We start from the raw sequence: 9,577 nt of genomic DNA on the forward strand, positions 1-9,577 counted from the left end.
ATAAATCACAGCTTCATAGAGACTCATCATAGTGTTCAAAAAGTGCTGCACAGTGAATCATGAACTCTCAGTAAAGCATCATTTTAAGGGTGAACCCCTTCATTTGTGCTGTAGTGCAGCAGAGCAGCATGAACGTGGGGTCAGAAACATTGTTTTTCCATCGTTTCAATCATTTCTTATGATTGTGAATCTAAAAATATGAAGTTTTGAGTCATTGAGGGATCTGCACCCGTGCTCCAGCTCCACTTCACCTCATTTAAATGTTATTTTCTTTATTTATTTCCCTGCTTTGCTTCGGTACAACGATGCACTGTAGCTCCCACCTCCCATAACAGCACAGAGCTGCTCTGAAAGTTGCTTTTCAAACACACTTTTCATTTGTCAGATGCGTTCAGATCCAGCAGGTCGGCCCACGGTGTGTGTGTGTGTGTGTGTGTGTGTGTACCCCCCCCTGGATGAAACCTTATGACCCTCTTAATCTGTTTTGAATCAGCATTTCTCTGCACAGCACCGAGGACGTTAGACGGGTTCACTCGAACCACCTCCACCTCCACCTTCTGTGCATCTGGGGCTGAAGCTGGTCACCTGTGTGTGTGTGTGTGTGTGTGTGTGTGTGTGTGTGTTAACCTCCTGTAGAGGAATCACTCAGTATTTGGTCATCTTTGACGTATTGTCACTAATTGGGCCTCATCCCGCAGTGACAACAGAACGCCTCTGGTGGCCATAAAGCCATTATTTGCTCTCAGGATCACTTTTATTGGCCTCTACTGTAAATACAGTGTCAGCCGCCACAAAGGGCTCAATGGGACGCAGTGAATCAGGGGGAGTGTGTGGATTAAGACCCAAATGGAAGAGACACACACACACACACACACACACACACACACACAGAAGCTTCTCTTCATCAGTTTACATTTCTGGTTGTTCTCTCATTGTTTGTGCGCGTGTTCCCATTGGATTATTGTTTTTACGCTAAAACTTGCCATTTTGGTGTGTGTGTGTGTGTGTGTCTCTGTGTGTGTGTGTGTGTGTGTGTGCTTGTGTGTGTGTGTGTGTGCGTGTGTGTGTCTGCGTGCTTGTGTGTGCGCTTGTTCCCATTGGATTATTGTTATTACGCTAAAATTTGCCAATTTGGTGTGTGTGTGTGTGTGTGTGTGTGTGTGTGTGTGTGTGTGTGTGTGTGTGTGTGTGTGTGTGTGTGCGTATGTGTGCGTGGCTCTGTGAGTGTGTGTGTGTGAGTGTGGCTCTGTGTGCATGCATGTGTGTGTGTGTGTGTGTGTGTGTGCGTGGCTCTGTGTGCGTGCTTGTGTGTATGTGTGTGCATGTGTGTGTGTGTGTGTGTGTGTGTGTGTGTGTGTGTGTGAAGCCTTACGTGTCACAGTAAATGTGATATTCGTCTGGCTGTCATGTGCCTGGCTTCCTGTTGCTTTCTATCAGCGTTGCAGGCGTTTCAGTTTTTGTGTCCACGTCCTCGGATTCTCTGTTTTTATGTGAGGCCGTTTCCAAACGTTTGAATAATCTGAATTAAGCGTCATCGCAGGTGTCGTCTCTGCACGTTTCCTGTGGTTCCTGAGATCAGAGACGAGGCGCGGAGTAGGTTAGACCTCTGAATCGGCCAGATGACTGTAAAACTATGGGACGGGATTATAATCTGTGCTTTGGAGTTTGCTCGGAGAGTAGGTGGGTGGTAGACAGATAAAAGAAACCCCCCCCACACCCCCACCCCCACTACCACCTCCACCCCCACCAGTAGAAAAAAAGGCTAGTGCAGCCATTTGCATGAGCTGTTACACATGAATGGAGTTGATGGAGCAGGGTTTAGATGTATTGTGGTGGAAACATAATATGATCCCAACAAAGGAGAGCATTCAGCAAACATAGGAACCCCCCCCTCACCACCACCCCGCACCACCACCACCAACATCCACCTACCCCAGGCCAGCCACCCACCTCTGACACACACGCACCCACACTCGTCCTCCCCCCCTCGCCTCCCTTTTTTAACTGATTGAAAGCAGAGTGGACTTTTGCGCAGCAGACTTGTTGATGAGGCGCAGAAAGCAAAAGCAAAAGTGTTTACAAGAAGCTTCCATCGCGTTCTCCCCCGAAGCGTCTTTTCAGAGCGATCTGCCACAGAAAGAGAAAATCAGGGAGACCATTGAAGTCCCGAGGAGTGCCACAGTCCTGCCATGCATGGTGAATACCCACTCTTGGCACACACGTTCATTCAGACTCAAGTGGGCACACCTCGAGTACCCCCCACTTTTAGGGGCCTCTTCTATTTTTATAAGTGCCGACGGGGCACCCGAGTGCTAAGCCCACGGCTCATTTGAGCCTCTACCCGGCTTTTTAATAAGACTCCTCCTTTTTCCCTTGCAAGAACCTCGTTTCAAGGAAAGCTAATGAGGGAATGCACGCTGGGTAGGAGGTGGGTAATACTGATTAACTTACAGCGGCAGAACTCCCCTTCGTCAGCATATTTCAGCACTTAGAAAACGCTCTTGGAGGATGTGAGGCGAGGTGCCAGACTGCGTCGTGCTGCCTTTCTCCCCTTCAGCTCCTGAGAAAATGCCATCATGTGCGTGCGTGCTGTCAGCGGAGTAACCAGGCAGCTCTGTGAATATTAATGAGGCTGTTTCAGAAGTGTTAGCAGCAGTCTCGCATGCAGACAGACACAGGAAGTGATATTGTCGCACTTCCCTCCTTGCAGATGCTCCTTTCTCCGTTCCCCCTCTGAATCACAGAGCGTTTGAGTTCAACCCGTGTTGCGGCATACCTGCGTTTGTGGAAGGAGCGGTAAAAGGTCATTCGGCGCTCTTATCTCAGAGGATATGAATCACGGCTCGGATTGTAAACAGCAGTGAGCGAATGCGCTAAACTATTGGATTGTTAAAGGAGTTTATGTGCTGGGTGTGGGACCCCTCCCTGACTCGCTCTTGGCTGCGGGTCCTTGGGTTTCTGGCTGGCGCACATGTGGGTGGCACACATCATCAGTGGCTTTCCGCTTCAGGATGTTTAGATAAGCGTTGCGGCTGCAGATTTAGCATGTTGCTAACTTTTTAATTCAGCCTCAAGATGATGTGATTTCTACACAGTCGGTCTGTTTGTGGGAGATATGAGGAAGAGAACTGAGGTTTGGGGGGGGGGGGGGCTCAAGCTTGACTCACGCTCGGTTCAAAACCAGCACGTTCATGCCAAACTCGCTCTACCTCGGTGGCTCACGTCCTCTTTTGGAAATGGAGCGGCTTTACTCTGTTGATCAAATCGAGTACGTGTAGTTTACAGATGAATGGTGCTTCGTTTGAGGCCGACAGTGTCGCTCCTCCGACCTCGTGCACAAACGCAGAATTACAGGTTAATTTATAAACAAACGTAACAGACAGTCATGCTATCAGTGTTGCCGGGCCCATGATAAAGCTAATGTTAAGCTAATGCTTGATGAAGCTACGCTCGGCTACATTCGATCCATCACACAGAGAGAAAACACTCATCCCCTGCTGCTGCAGACGTGATAAGTGCGGGCGAGGGACAGTAGACCCCGCGTCCCCTCCGGTCTCCAGTCTGCTGTTTGGCTCATTTTCTGGCTGCTTACTAGCAGGCAGCTAGCAGTTAGCTACCTGGCTTATTCCGCGATGCTTTCATTCCACGCTGGTTAACTTTACAGGAAACATGCCAAACTAAGTTATAACTTTTCTTCCTGTAGCAAAGAGCTTTTCTGTGTTGTGACACGTGTGCGGATAAAACATTTACTGGTTGCATTTGAGTCATTTAGCACACACGACGCACGACGCACGACAGACAACGCACGACAGACGACTCACGACAGACGACACACAACACACGATGCGCGATACACGACGCACGACACAAAACGCACGACGCACGACAGCCGACGCACGACTCACGACAGAAGACACACAACACACGATGCACGATACACGACGCACGACAGACGACGCACGACTCACGACACACGATGCACGACAGACGCCTCGGATGAAACATTTACTGGTTGCATTTGAGTCATTTAGCCAGCGGCTGGCTAGTTAGCTAGTTAGCTAGTTAGCCCCTGCTAATGCAAAAGCTGCGTTAGAATAACTGTATTCATGCCTGTAGTAACCATGGCAACCCATGCAGAAGTGTCGGTGGTGTCTAGACGTGCAAACAAAAACCCAAACACCTTGTAAATATTTGCGCTGCAGACCGTCGGGGCGGGCGACCATGCCGGGGTATTCTGTATTTTTGGCTCTGGTGAAATACGAGAACTGAGGATATTTTTGGTTGTGTGAAATTTTTAGAATGAATAAAAGAGAAACACTGACACCAATGAGTGTTTTTTAAAAGATGCGTCAATTTGAAAATACTGTTATCAACACATTTTCAGCATCAGCGGCAGGTTGTGACGTCGATCCCGTACCCGAGCGCGTCCCGACGGGCTGCTCCTGCTTCATCCCGTGGTTCTCTGTCGTTAAAGCTTCAACTCAAGCTGTCGGACTTTTAAAAAACGGCAAAAGGAGACAACATTTTTGTCAGTTGTGGGTTCAGATTTGGCTCTAAAGCATTGCACCAAAGAGCAGGAGCTAAAACTTCCCCTTTTACTTCCACCGTCCCCGCCCCCACCCCCGAGAACCCCCCACTGCTGCCTGGGATATCTGGCCTCCAGCTGAAGGGGCTGCTTGTTTCAGGAGGGAGACGGGGCCGGGGTGGAGGTGGGGGCCTAGAGGAAGTGAACTCCCCAAGGGGATATAGGCCCATGTCCTGTTTCATATGCAAGGCGCAGCGTTGGCTAAGCCTGCTGACAGCCAGCCATGTCCACGAGGCGGACAGCACAACAGCTGGTAGTTGTGCATTTCAATGGCTGCTCGGAGAATATTCCCATTCTCTTTTTACGGGTGTTTGGCCAAACCAGACATTTGCAAGAGTCCACTGCTGTTTTGTGCTGCTTGTGCGAGTGTGAGGAGTGTTTTCTCCAGTTTGACGGTTCTTTCTTTGCTTGTCAAACTGCATTATTTAGAATTTGTTCTCTGTGCTTAGGAAAGGGAGGAAGCCACCAATTCGATTAGGCCTGTGTAATGAGTTCTGCTGCCCGGCCAGGCTGCCAGGCTGTGTTTTCTAATGGAGGACAGTGAGTCCATGCTGTGAGGCATGACTGAGGGTCAGTGGGATCAATGGCAAATTGACATTCAAGTGTCTTTGTGTCGAGTGTGATTGGAAACTCCATCACTTCTCGAGCTCAATTGAACCGGACTGACAGGCCGACACACAAGACGACTCCTTAGTGGAGTCACCGGCGTTCGGAGAAGAAGAGGCGTGTCTTCAAAGAGAAAATACCTTTTTAATCATTAGGAGTGTCATGGTATGCAAATGGAAGTCAATTACAAAGAGGGCGTTTAATTAGTCACGAAGTTTGTCTGCGTAAACTTTTGTTTCCACGTAAGCTGCGGCTTTTCCAAAGCACTTTCATATTTCCTCCCATGTGCAGAAAACTGCTGAAACTGCACTTGTTTTACTTTGTTGTCCCTTACTGGAAAGTACGGCTGTGCGATATGACGATATGGGACATATGAGGATAGAAGAACGTCCATCGTTTCATATTTTGCTCTATCGTTCATCTCCAGGCTGAAGGGTGTGGAGATGAAAGGAGTCGCTCCGGCCATAGACTGTGTTTCTCTCCTCATTCAATCACCAGAAAACAACTGTAACACACACACAGACCAGTCCACACACACCAGACACACGATGCACGACACACGACACACGACGCATGACACACGACGAACGACGCACGACAGACGACGCACGGCACACGGCGAACAACGCACAACTCACGACAGACGACACACGACACGACACGCGGCTCACGACGCACGACACATGACTCACAGGCAGCAGTTTTTCAGTGGAATAAATAAATGAGCGGCTAATTACGGCTGTGACGTCCGACACAGCGAAGTGAAAGTGAAACTACAGTTCTTCATAAACGGTCAGCGATTGTCAAAGAAAGTTACAAAACACATTTATGTTTTAGAAAGAGAAATACTTTTAATAAGATTCCCGCATCAGAAATCACTGTTACAGCTTTAAAGGCGTCATTTAAAAACCCAATAATGAACTCATCCTTAATGGAGACGGCTTCGCAGACCCGTAGTGGTCTCGAATCACTGACTCTGCACACCTTTCTCAGACAATGTCGAATACAAAGTGCGTTCATAAACTTCAACATTACGTCTTTGTCTCTTTCTTGAGGAGGCAGAGACAAGAACAGAAGTTCAAGCTCTCATTGTCGGCCTTTGTCTGCCCTCCACCCCCTCTGCTGCGCTCCCATCCCTGACCCGCTGCTCTCTACATCCATCAGCAGCGTCTTCATGTGACAAATGGAGCGAGCGAGCCGCCGAGTACCTTAGAATCAGAAATACTTTAATAAGCCCAGGGGGAAAGTATTTAAAGAACTGGCCGGCTGTAGTCAGGAGAGAGTCCAGGGGCAGGGGAAGGAAACCAAGGCTCTTTGGGGCTATTGGGCCACCACCCACCTGCCCGCCAGTACATTCAAAGAAGACGGGCTGTGTCCAAACACAGAGTCCATGTTGCAAATTGAACCGTGCATGCAGGCTGGGAGAGTGGTGCATCCAAAGCTTAGAGCAAATGCGTTTTAAGAGCCGAGATCATGCGTGCAAATGAAGCATGTCCTCCTCCTCCTCCTCCCTCTCAGAATATTCATAGCCTTCCGATCGAGCAGGAAACTACCGAGCACACTCATCTCGCAGTGGCTATTCTCGAGTCTCCGGAGGACCTTGTGCGTGCCTCAATGGAAATACTGTAAGAGCGGCACAGAAGGAAGAACCCGCTGACCTCCTGCAGGTGTTGCGTGGAAAAGAAACTCCTCTTCAGTCAGATGGTGCAATTCGACGTCTGACCGCTGGCTTGTGAACGACACTGTCGATTTTTGGGCATTCAATATTGATGGTAGGTTTCCGTAGGCGGTGAGGTCTGACATGTTTATTTAATGAGAGCTCTTTGAAATATTCATCGACACATATGGCACTGTAAGCCCGACTATTGTCCTGACTACACATCCCTGAGCCCCCTCCTCTAACCTTTCGCCTCCTTACCTGCCCCGGGGCTCCTGGAGCAGGGGTGCGTCGGTGCAGCTCGGATGCAAAGCCAGCTTCACTTTGAATTAGCATTTTTTGTCTCTGCCAAGCGGCTGAGAGCTTCGAGCTGCACGCAGACTTTCCCTCTCAGATCAAACCGTGAAGTTCACACATGTTGCCAGTGAGAGGTTTGCAGTCGGTGACGTGCAGGTGAAACGTGAACGTTGAGACACGTTTCTTTGGTGCAGCGAGGACGTTCTTTCACTACACACATGAGAATAATGCCACTGAAACGCTCCCGAACACACGGTTTGGGCTCAAACTCTAAGGGCGCACTCACACTGTAATTCCACACTGGGCCAAAACAGGTTTTGCGGGTAAAGCCTGGTGCGTTTGACCAGTGTGAGTGCAACCGCTCCGCATATAGCTGCGACACGCTTGCCGTCCACGGCCCGTTTGGGAGAGGTGGGCTTTAGTAAAGCACGTTTGCACGTGTACAAGCACGAGCGTGCGCACGTGTACGAGCACGAGGCCTACGGCGGCTCTGAGGTCATTTCCTGTGCGCCTGTTGGGACGTAGAAAAAAGAAGGAGGGACCATGCGCGGACATTTCAAACAATGGCGGTGAAAGGTTCACGTTGGTGTGATGCGGAGGTGGAGTGTTTACTGCAGATTTGGTCGATGAAAAGATTCAAAAACAGTCGACAAGACGCACAAAAACTCCGAGGTCTACGGAAAGATCTGGAAACAAAGCCACGCATCGCCATGACGTCATCAATGCGTGTGACGTGTTACGGCGTGATGACGTATAGGCAGCAAGAAGCATTCTCCGAGGCCCAGGTAGTGTGCGTACAAACGGGCCTGGAGGGGGGGACAAGGACCCTAAAGCACGGGGCGCGGGACGCACGCACAGTGTGAGTGCACCCTTAGTTGTTTTTGACCAAACTATGGTTCGGCTCCGTCTGAGTGGTGTAGCCCTCGTCACGTCCTCCCTCCTGCACGCTCCACACACCAGCAGAGTGATAATACTAATATCGATATAGGACATTCTCTGCCAGGGGAAACACTGATCATCATATTCCTGCTGTACCCAAAGATGTGATCATTAGAAGGACACGTAAGGTCTGATGTCAGGGATCAAACCTTTAGCTTTCATTGAGGCCGGCCCAGTGGGGAGGGGGTTTACTTTGTGCTGCGTCAGCACAGGAGCGCCCTTTGTATACGACGGCGATGTTGGCGTCTGGTGTTGCCCCCCAACCCCCCACCCTTTCCCCCCCTGTGCACCCATATGTTTGAAGGAGCAGCCAGCGCCACGCGACCTTTCCCCCCCGAATAAAGAGGTGACCCACCTCACCCCTCGACTCTCTTAAGGCGCAGTCGGCCAATGGCGTGCTGCTGAGCTGCTCCCACGGGGCAGATGGCTGTCTGACGAAGGCAGCTAGACTCACACACACACACACACACACACACACACACACACACACACACACACACACACTGTGATGTAATGGAATAAATGTTTGCGTGATGAGGGCGGCACTCAGACGCGTTTCCCATTTCTTTGAACTTACACGAAATCTGTGAGAGACGCGGGAACATTTGAACATCCTCTGCCTCATTTGGTGTGTGATTGTGCACAGGGGCTGGTTGAGTTTGTGATTTGCAGTCGTTCATGAGTGTGAGCTCGTGTGTGTGTGTGTGTGTGTGTGTGTGCTTGTTTTGTGCCTGGATCAGCTGTAGGAGGAGATTAGCATGAGCTCACTGCCTACTCATTTCCATCCCCATCTGCCTGTCTCCCACAGTGCTGCTTCCCCTCACCCCCAACAGCACACACACACACACACACACACACACACACACACACACACACACACACACACACACACACACACACACACACACACACACACACACACACACACACACAAGCACAGACATCCACACAGCACCCGGATCCCACCCCCGCAATGCTTCCTTAGTCTTATAATGAATACAGAAGCAGACAGAATCACACACACACACACACACACACACACACACACACACATACACACACACACACACACACACACACACACACACACACACACACACACACACACACCCATAGTGTCATGTCAGAAGCCGGTTGTCCCTCTCACACTGTTGGGACAACAGTTGACGGGTGGCCTGTTTCCTCTGAGGAGCTTTTTCCTAATCGTCTCAACGTTGGGGACGGCTCGGCAGAGACAGAGGCGACAGGTACAGGGAGATTTTCAAGCTAATAATAAAGCTGCGCTAATCTTATTTCTGATTGAACTGCCACGATTCCCCCAAGGAGGCGGCTGCCGAGTCAACTCAGCAGCTTTGTAAAATCTCTGTCAAGTGTTGGTGATAGTAGAGAAAGACGTGGACGTTTGTTTTAAAGCAGCAAAGTCTCATTTTTAATCAAAGTGAGCTGAATCTGTTGATGCAGAATGACACGAAGGGCGCACTCACACTGTCCTT

At 49.9% G+C, this 9,577-nt stretch overlaps 1 protein-coding gene across 1 annotated transcript in view; it reads left to right on the plus strand.

Annotated features, from left to right (window-relative positions):
- LOC310951528 (ski oncogene-like) overlaps positions 1-9,577 on the plus strand; it is a 69,752-nt gene that overhangs the window by 1,430 nt on the left and 58,745 nt on the right. The gene's annotated exons all lie outside the window — the stretch shown is intronic.

This window comes from Echiichthys vipera (genome assembly GCF_963691815.1).
Source record: "Echiichthys vipera genome assembly, chromosome: 9".
Classification (NCBI taxonomy): Eukaryota; Metazoa; Chordata; class Actinopteri; order Perciformes; family Trachinidae; genus Echiichthys; species Echiichthys vipera.